Source organism: Arachis ipaensis, chromosome B06, assembly GCF_000816755.2.
Source record: "Arachis ipaensis cultivar K30076 chromosome B06, Araip1.1, whole genome shotgun sequence".
NCBI classification, from domain to species: Eukaryota; Viridiplantae; Streptophyta; class Magnoliopsida; order Fabales; family Fabaceae; genus Arachis; species Arachis ipaensis.
Genome location: NC_029790.2, coordinates 122,119,886 through 122,131,041, shown reverse-complemented (window position 1 = coordinate 122,131,041; position 11,156 = coordinate 122,119,886).

Sequence of the window (11,156 nt, the reverse complement as noted above, 5' to 3'; positions counted from 1 at the left end):
ACTTTTGTACCTCCAGAAAAGCTCCTTTGAGTGCACGGAGATCAGATCATGACAGCATCTGCAGTCCTTTCTCTGCTTCTGAATCAGACTTCTACTCAAGCTCCTCAATTTCAGCCAGAAAATACCTGAAATCACCATAAAATATACAAACTTAAAGTATAATCCAAAAATATAAATTTTGCACAAAAACCTATGAAAATATAATAAAACTTAAACAAAACATACTAGAAACTATATGAAAATATAATGCCACAAAGCGTATAAAATATCCACTCATCAGAATCCCAAACTTAAATTGTTGCTTGTCCCCAAGAAATCAAAAACAAAGTAGGATAAAAAGAAATATAAGGGTGCAATAAATTTCAAAGTTCTCAATGAAGCTCAGTTTCAAATAGATGAGCGGGATTAGTAGCTTTTTGCTTCTGAATAGTTTTGGCATCTCAATTTCCATTGAGGCTCAGAATGATTGGCATCTTTAGGAAATCAGAATCCAGATGATATCATTGATTCTCCTAGTTAAGTTCTTTTTTATTCTTGAACACAGCTTCTTTAGAGTCTTGGCTGTGACCCTAAGCACTTTGTTTTCCAGTATTACCACCGGATACATAAATGCCACAGATACTTTAACTGGGTGAACCCCTTAGGATTGTGACTTAGCTTTGCTAGAGTCCCCAGTCAGTGGTGTCCAGGGTTCTTAAGCATACTCTTTGCTTTAGACCACGATTTTAACTGCTCAGTCTCAAGTTTTTCACTTGACACCTTCACACTACAAGCATATAGTTAGGGACCCAGCTCAATTGGATTGTTTAAGCTAAGATATTTCTTCTTTTAGGCCCTCCTAACCATTGATGCTCAAAGCCTTGGATCCTTTTGCCCTTGCCTTTTGGTTTAAAGGGTTATTGGATTTTTGCTCTTGCCTTTTGGTTTAAAGAGCTATTGGCTTTTTCTACTTTTTATTTCTTTTTCTGCTTGCTATTTTTTTTTCACATGTTTTTTTTTCTTTAATTGCTTTTTTCTGCTTTTTCTTGCTTCAAGAATCAATTTTAGGATTTTTCAGATCACCAATAATACTTCACTTTTATCCTCATTCTTTCAAGAGCCAACATTCTTTAACTCCAACATCAAATATGCACTGTTTATTCATGTATTCAGAAAACAAAAGCAATGCCACCACATCAAAATAATTGAACTACTCTTAACATATAACTCGAAATTCATGCATCTTACTTTTCTTTTTCAATTAAAATTTTTTCTTTTAAGCAAGGTGAGAGATGCATGAAATATTTCATAACTTTAAGACATAATGACAGATGATCATGCACTAGAAATAGATAATAAAACAAAATAAATGGAAAACAGAAAAATAATAAGCAATAAGGGAGTAAAGAGAATGAATCCACCTTAGTGATGGCGGCTATTACTCCTTTTGGAGGATCCAATGGAGTGCTTGATTTCCTTTATGTCACGCCCCTGCCTCTGTTGTTCTTCCCTCATAACTCTTCATTCATCCTTTATAGCTCTTTGATCTTCTCTTATGTCATGGAAGATGGTGGAGTGCTCTTGATGTCCCATCCTCAGCTGATCCCTGTTGAAGCTCAATTCTCCTAGAAAAGTATGCAATTGGTCCTAAAAAAAATTTTTGGGGAGGAAAATACATCCTTGAGGCATCTCAGGGATTTCTTGTTGAGGCAGCTCCACATACTCTTGCTGTGGTTCATGTGCCGACTCTTTAACATGCTCCATCCTTCTTTTAGTGATGGGCTTGTCCCCTTTAATGGGGACGTCTCCTTCTGTGACAATTTCAGATGAATTGCATAGATGACATATGAGGTAAGGGAAGCGGAGGCAAGTGCCTTTCCCTTCCTTTTCCTTAAGGTTTCACCAGTCTTTGGTGCCATATTTAGGAGTGGTAGAAGTCAAAAAGCAAAGCTTTTTCAACATCAAACTTAAGAGTTTTGCTCGTCCTCGAGCAAATATGAACAATTGGGAATGAGAGAGTTAGGTAGGGTAGGTGGAGTTTTTATGGGACCCACTGGTCTTGGGGGCTAGGAAATTCGAATTTTCTGCCCCCTTATGGGCGTTGAATGCCCAGCTCTTGCTCCTGGCTGGCGTTCAACGCCAGCTTGGTGCTCCTATGTGGGCGTTGAACGCCCATTGGGATGTTCCTGCCTGGCGTTCAACGCCAGGTCTCTACCCCATCACTGGCGTTCAATGCCAACAATGTGCTCCCTGATTGGTGTTCAACCCCAGCAATGTCTCTGCTCCACGGTGTTCTGTTTTCAGCTCTGACTGTTTCTATTTCTGTTCTAACTACTACACATGATCACAAACACTAAAAAGCAAGGAAAAACTCTAAAAATAAACTAAAATAAACTCAATTGAAAATAAAATAAACTCAATTGGCAGGCTGTATGTGATTAATGCCGGTTGAGAGGCCGCCAATCTTCCTCTAGGCTGAACACCAGGTTTAGTGCGCATCCAATGTGAATGAGGGTGAAGCTCCTACAGTCCATCCCCTTGGTGATCCTACTCAAAATGCCACAGACAAGGTCGAATCTTCTGGATTAGAGAATGCTGTGCTTTGATTCAAACCTTTACCACAAAGACCCTAATCTCCCCATACCTCGGCTGAATTGATGTCTCAAGAAGTCCCCAACGAAGTCGTGGAATAGCTGTCTAAAAGACGTATCCTCAAGCTAGTGGTTCAGAAATATCCGATGAAAGACGCTCACTAAAACCATGTAGAATAGAGATAACTTGTGACAGTTCAACTTATTCATAAGGTTAAAGAACGAAGATACATCTTAGGAGAGAATCAAACACGAATTGAAATAGAACAGTAGTACTTTTATTAATCCATAAAACTCAGTAGAGCTCCTAACCTTAACCTTAGGAGGTTAGTGACTCATTGATAAACCACTATTTTATGGTTTATCTTGTGCTCATTTGAGTGGATTTTATCAATCTTTCATACACTTATTCATACTATTTGCATGGTTTTACATTCTCCTTCCTGATTTTGTGCTATGATTAAAAACATGCTTCTTTGGCCTTATATTTGCTAATATTAATCCTTTCTCATCACCATTAGATGCCTTGATATGTGTGTTAAGTGATTTCAGATATTACAGGACAGGAATGGCTCAGAGGATGGAAAAGAAGCATGCAAAGTGGAAGCAATACAAGAAGTTGGAGAAATTGCTAAGCTGTCCAGCCTGACCTCTTCACACTCAAACTGCTATAACTTCAGCTACAGAGGTCCAAATGACGCGGCTTCAGTTGCGTTGGAAAGCTAACGTCCAGAGCTTCGATTTGATATATAATAAACCATAGTTTCCCTGACGCTAGGTGATGCGAACGCGCGCTCCACTCGGACACGTCGCAGTGACGAAAAATCAGCGTGTTTGAATTCACAACTAGCGAATTTTGGGCTGTTTCTGACCCAGTTTTCGGCTCAGAAAACATATTAGAGTCTATAAAGTGGAGGAATCCATTCATTCATATCATCAGCTCATAATTCATAATTTTTAATTTTAGATGTAGCTTTTAGAGAGAGAGGCTCTCTCCTCTCTCTTAGGATTAGGATTTATACTTTTATGCTGTTGAGTTGGATATTACTACCTCTATTGAGGACTTTATTATTCTAGTTTGTTTTCTATTTCCTTACTCTTTTATATCTTTAATCCTTATTCAGAGTTACAATTGGAAAGCTTTTATGACATTATTAATGCAAAGAGTATCTTTCTATTTACCCCATTATTTGTTTGATTATCCTCAAGTATTTATTTAGTCATTTATTATATGAAATTGGCATCCATGTCAATGGAGTAGGTTCCTAACTTGATTTTGGAGTTGATTAATATTTGGAGACCCTTGGGTTGAATTACTCAAGAGTTAAATTGTAATTGGATTTATTGTTGGCTGGCTCTCTAGTCACTAACGTTAATCCTTCCCAAGGGAGAGGATTAGAACTTGTGAATAGAAGTAGACTTCCAACTTACTTGAATTTCTTTTACTTTACTTGGTAAAGGATAACTAAGTAGAAGTAACCTTCAATTATCAATTGATCTTGAGAAAAATCCAACAAGGATAGAACTTCCAATTAATCTTCTCCGGGTCAAGGCTTTTAATTTAATTACATAAAATTTCTTATTTATTTTTATTGCTTTAATTTATAATTATATCTGTGTCCATTGCCCAAACTCCAAATTCCCCAGAAAACCCATAACCATTAATAACACATCTCCCTGCAATTCCTTGAGAAGACAACCCGAGGTTTAAATACTTCGGTTATCAATTTTAAAAGGGGTTTGTTACTTGTGACAACCAAAACGTTTGTAAGAAAGGATTTTTGTTGGTTTAGAAGCTATACCTGCAACGAGGATTTATCTGCGAATTTCTAGACCACGTAAAAATTTCTCTTCAAAATGGCGCCGTTGCCGGGGAATTGCAAACGTGTGCCTTATTATTGGTTATTGTAAATATTTGCTTTTTGCTTGTTTATTTGTTTTTATTTTTGTTTTTATTTTTGCTTTTTCGTAAATTAAGAGGTTATTGGTTTTTATTTAGTTATTAAAAATTTTTCAAAAATTTTTTCTTGGTGTTCATCTTGATCTTCAAGTTGTTCTTCGTGTTCATCTTGACCTTCAAGTTGTTCTTAATTGTTTTCTTCGTTTTGATCTAAAAATTTTAAGTTTGGTGTCATTTTATTGTTTTTCTCTTTCCTCATTGAATTCAAAAAATTCAAAATTTAAAACTCAAATTTCAAATTTCAAATTTCAATTTTCAAAATTCAAATAAAAAAAATTTTAAATTCAAATTTCAAAATTTCAATTTTCAATTTTCAAAATTCAAATCTTTTTCAAAAATCATATCTTTTCAAAATCTTATCTTATCTTATTTCAAAAATCAAATTTCAAAATTCAATATTTAAATTTCAAATTTCAAAATTTCAAAATTCAAATTTCAAAAATTTAAAATTCAAAATTTCAAATTTCAAATTTCAAATTTCAAAATTTAAAATTCAAATTTCAAAATTTAATTTTAAATTTGTTTTATTTTCGTTTTTAATTTTTATTTACTATTATGAGTTCTCACCCCTCTCGCTTTGAGTTTGGTTCCAATGTTGTTGCAAGGAATGGAAATTATAACAGGAACATGCATCAAGGTCAAATTAATCAGAGATGGAAGGAGCCACGAGGATCTGATTAACCCTTTAGGCAACAACACCCTCCAAGATACCATGGACCACGACCATTCCACAATGCATGTCAAAACAACAGTTATGGTGGACCCTTCCGTGACAACCAACAACCACCAAACTACTATGGTCAAGAGCCATTCCAGGGAGCATGCCAAGATGATGAATATGGTGAACCCCTTGTAATTACCAACAAGGCCCACCACATGATTATGAACCGTCTCTTCAACATGACTTTAGACCACCATACTCACAAGCCTCCTACTACCAAACACCATCACATGATTCTAACCCTTATCTACCATACCAACCACCTTATGAGCCAAATGAACCATACACAGAACCACCCCCATTCCAACACAACTACTCTCATGAACCACCACCTCAATATACACCATCTCCTTATCATTATCAAGATGAACCACCTTCCTATTATGAACCCTCTCTCCCAACCAATGAACCCTCATATCCACCCCAACCTCCAATGGATGACAAACTTAGTGTTATTCTTCAAGGGCAAGAAAAGATGAATAAGAGTGTGCTAAATTTCGGCCGCCTTAGGCGAGTTAGTAAATATAATAGCTTCCCGACATCTGAGCACTCAAAGTACTCCCATGGCTACATGTGGAGAATCAAAAGAAGAGCGAAGCATGAAGTAGACACTAGAAACTTCGGTGGACAATGAGGAACATGGCTTTGTATTGGAACAAGTGGAGGAAGCCATAATAGTTGCAGAGGAAGAAATGGTTGAAGACTTGGGAGATGCTGAACCTCCATGGGAAAGTCAAGACATAGAGCCTCCTTCCAAGACGGTTACATTTGATGTTGAGGAGGGTGTACAACCTCCAAGGCATATCATGGTTGAAGACTTGGAAGAGGTTGATCAAGAGATGGAGACTAAAGAAGCAGAAGCACAGCCTCCCATGCCCTTGGTGAGCAATGAAGAAGAGATTGAATTGGAAGAAAGCTACCAAGAGGAAGAGGTTGATATTAAATAAACTTGCAAAGAGGTGGAAGTTGTCAGAGAAGAGCACAAGGGAGTGGAGCTTGAAAATTCGTTAGAAATACCTCCCCCTAAGTTGCCATCATCCTTCACAACATTCAAGTGGGTAAAATTCATATCCCTTAGCTTTCTAATTTCACTTGAATATGGGCTACTGGAGACGGATGGTCAACTTAGAGCTTTTTGTGGCATTAAGAGTAAGAGGAAGATGGTCAGTGGTAAGAATTGTCCTGCAAGGTTCATTATGGTTGGAAGCTTTAAGTTTAAACGCAAAGGTTGGTGTAGAGCTCAATTGAATGGGTCTGGGAAGTTGTTTGGATGCTTCAGTGAGAATTCTAAGGCTAAACCACCCGGATGGAATCATGATAATCAACTTGAAGACGGGTGTAGAAACAAGATTTTGGATCCAGGAATATATGAGGATCAACTTTGGGAGCTCAAAGCTTGTGAAGAACCCCATCAAAGCTTGAGGAATTTACTTAGTATCAATAGAGCTTATTGGAAGTCCAAGCATTGGCGGAAATTTCAAGATGAGTTCAAGCACAAGCCGCCATGACAAGGAGCTCAGCACATGTCCAACTTAAGGACTTTAACTAAAAGTGCTAGGTGGGAGACAACCCACCATGGTATGATCGTTCCTTTTTTCATTTTTTATTTAGTTTTATTTGTTTTCGAGTTTTATTTTATTTTATTGTATTGAACCTGGAGTTTTGCATAACATTCATATTAGCATTGCATTATGCATACTGCATTATTAAAAAAAAATCATGCACGCGACGCGACAGCGTCGCTGACGCGTCCGCGTCACCAGTGCGTTGTGAAGAAAAGAAAGTAAACAGAAAGTCACGCGAAAGCGTGGCTGGAGGCGTGCTTTAGGCTTAAACATGCCCACGCGTCCGCGTGACCCACGCGGCCGCGTCATTTGGAAAATAGCCTCCCACGCATCCGCGTCGCCCACGCGAAGGCGTGCTCCAACAGATCGACGTAAAAGGAGTGCATGGCCGAAATTTGTGCTGCTAGAGTAGGGCTGGACTCGTGCTAGAAGCCCAAGTCCTCCCACGCGAACGCGTCACCCACGCGTCCGCGTCATATTGGAAATAAGGCCATCCACGCGATCGTGTCAACCACGCGACCGCGTCACCCAAAAATTTGGCAAAAAGAGTTTCGAACAGAGAGTTACGCGAACGCGAGGCTGCACTCGCGCCACTAGCACAAATCGAGTCATGCGACCGCGTGACCCACGCGTCCGCGTCACATGACCTTATTGCGCACCACGCGACCGCATCACTCACGCGTCCGCGTCGCCTACGTCGCACAACTTATCTAGATTAGTGCCAATTATCTTATCTTTTCTTCCCTACTCCTAATTTCTTCTATCTTCTCTTCTTTCTCTCTCCTTTCTTACTTTCTTTTTCTTCATCTTTTTAACTTCTCATTCTTTTTCACTTCCATTCTATTTCATTTGCATACATTCATTCATTGCATTATTTTCATTGGTGTTAGAAATTTATTTGGGTCATTATTTTCTATATTTTTGTGGATTATTAAAGGAATTGTTTGCAATTATATATTACTTTTTAAAAGGTTGCTTGCATGTTCAATTTAATACTTTCAATAGCTTATTTACCATGCTTGCTATGTATTTGTGAAACAGCCTGTATGGCATTGTGCCCTATTTTTCGATTTCTTTCTATTTACTACTCTAAATGCTTGCTTTTCACAAAATCTTTTGTATATTTTATTACTTAAATATAATTGTTATTACAAACATGTTGTTAGTTTGAAAGACTTGGTAATCTAACTTGGACATTGAATGCTTGACCTATGCTACTCATGCCTTTACCAGCATGCCAATAAACATCTTGCATTTAATTGTCATTACATGCACTTGCTATATTTTCATTGATGAACTTTTCACATGTAGTCATGACCATGTGTTAACGTCATTCTTCTTTCTTGTACATTGATTACCACCTTTCCCGCTCTCTTCCTTGCTCTAACCCTTAGCTTTCAAAGTTACTTTCTTTTTCCCTTTTCAGGATGGCCACCAAGAAGGGTAAAGAGAAAGCTACTCCCAAACCACCGGCAAGGAAAGAAACAAAAAAAAGAGCCCCAGCTGAGGCACCACAACCCCCATCCACTTGCACATCTTAGCATGCACCGAGGATGGTGCAATCTTTAAGTGTGGGGAGGTCGATACCGACTTCCAGGGGTTAGTTACCTTCTTTTCAACACTAATACTCTATTTTCTTTGTTTGTTCATTGTTGCATTTGCATATTTGATTGCATATTTGTTTGATTTTATGCATTTAGTCACTACTTGGTTGAAGTAATATTTTCTTTTTCAAGAAATTTTTATAGTATTTCACTAATTTAAAAATTAAAATTTTCTATGTGTTAAATTTGTTTGAAGTTGTATTTGGAACATGGTTTTTGAGCTAAAGAACACACAACCCGTGAGATTTTGAGCTTATTTACATGGTTACATTATTTAACCATAAATTTTTATTCTTGTGTGCTTTCTTCTCTATGATTGCAATCTTTGATTTGTTTCAGTCTATATGTCCAATATTTAGTGTATTTACATGCTTGCATATGATTGATGCCATTACTTATTATTAGCTCACTTATCCCAAATAAGCCTACCTTTTACATCACCCTTGCTAGCCACCTTGAGCCTTTTATCTCCATTTATTATGTTCTATAACCACATCACTAGCCTTAAGCAGAAAAATAATTAAATATCCCAATTGAATCTTTGGTTAGCTTAAGATAGGGATTGTGTAACAATTAAGTGTGGAGAAACTGTGGGAACATGGGTGAATAAGGGAATGTGTTATGTTTTTACTTTGATAAAATATTAGGAATTTGGGTACCTACTCATGTGAAACTATAAAAAATTAAAAAAATCCATGTGCATTGATAAGCTATGTTTATTTTCATGTTCAAAAAAAAATCTAAAAAAATATTCAATAAATAAGTAAATAAATAAGGGGACAAAATTACCCCAATGCTAAGCTTAATAATGAAAGATCAATGCACATGTGATAAATTAAAAAAGAAAAGTTGATACATGAGTGTGTGATGCAAAAGTGGGAATTTTGGGTAGCTAGGCATGAATTAGAATATATAGAGTGTATGTATGTTAGGTGAGAGCTTAGGTTAGTCAAAGATTCAATTCATAGCTCACTTAGCCATATATATACCCTTACCCTTACCTTAGCCCCATTACAACCTTGAAAAGACCTCATGATGTTTGTATTGATACATTAAATATTGTTGATTGGTTAGATGAAGAACAAAGTTTTAGAAAGCATGACTAGAGATGAGTAGAGTGATTAACCCTAGACACTTGAGAGATTAGAGTGATATACACTACCAGTAAGGGTTCAATGCTTGATTCTATGTTCTCTGCTTTCATGAGCTATCTTCTTACAAGTTTACTTGTCTTTTATTGTATAATTTGAATTACTGAAATCTGATTTATGTATATTCTTGGAGAATTCGATTTACTTTTAACCAAGTAGGTAGAAACATTTTGCATGTAGTTGCATTCATATAGATATGTTGCATTTCATACATTCTACCATTCCTCTTCACTCCTTTATAGCTTCTCTTGAGCTTAGCATGAGGACATGCTAGTGTTTAAGTGTGGGGAGGTTGATAAACCACTATTTTATGGTTTATCTTGTGCTCATTTGAGTGGATTTTATCAATCTTTCATACACTTATTCATACTATTTGCATGGTTTTACATTCTCCTTCCTGATTTTGTGCTATGATTAAAAACATGCTTCTTTGGCCTTATATTTGCTAATATTAATCATCTCTCATTACCATTAGATGCCTTGATATGTGTGTTAAGTGATTTCAGATATTACAGGGCAGGAATGGCTCAGAGGATGGAAAGGAAGCATGCAAAAGTGGAATGAATACAAGAAGTTGGAGAAATTGCTAAGCTGTCCAGCATGACCTCTTCACACTCAAACGGATATAACTTTAGCTACAGAGGTCCAAACGATGCAGTTCCCATTGCGTTGGAAAGCTAACGTTCGGGGCTTCAATTTGATATATAATATGTCATAGTTGCCCTAATGCTAGGTGACGTGAACGCGCGCTCCACACGGACGCGTCGCAGTGACAAAAAATCAGCGTGTTTGAATTCGCAACCAGCGAATTCTGGGCTATTTCTGACCCAGTTTTTGGCCTAGAAAATACATATTAGAGGCTATAAAGTGGGGGAATCCATTCATTCATATCATCAGCTCATAATTCATATTTTTTAGTTTTAGATGTAGTTTTTAGAGAGAGGCTCTCTCTTCTCTCTTAGGATTAGGATTTCTACTTTTATGATGTTGAGTTGGATATTACTACCTCCATTGAGGATTTTATTATTCTAGTTTGTTTTCTATTTCCTTACTCTTTTATATCTTTAATCCTTATTCAGAGTTACAATTGGAAAGCTTTTATGACATTATTAATGCAAAGAGTATTTTTCTATTTCCCCCATTATTTGTTTGATTATCCTCAAGTATTTATTTAGTCATTTATTATATGAAATTGGCATCCATGTCAATGGAGTAGGTTCCTAACTTGATTTTGGAGTTGATTAATATTTGGAGACCCTTGAGTTGAATTACTCAAGAGTTAAATCGTAATTGGGCTTATTGTTGGCTGGCTCTTTAGTCACTAACGCTAATCCTTCCCAAGGGAGAGGATTAGAACTTGTGAATAGAGGTAGACTTCTAACTTACTTGAATTTCTTTTACTTTACTTGGTAAAGGATAACTAAGTAGAAGTAACCTTCAATTATCAATTGATCTCGAGAAAAATCCAACAAGGATAGACTTCCAATTAATCTTCTCCGGGTCAAGGCTTTTAATTTAATTACATAAAATTTTTTATTTATTTTTATTGCTTTAATTTATAATTATATATGTGCCCATTGCCCAA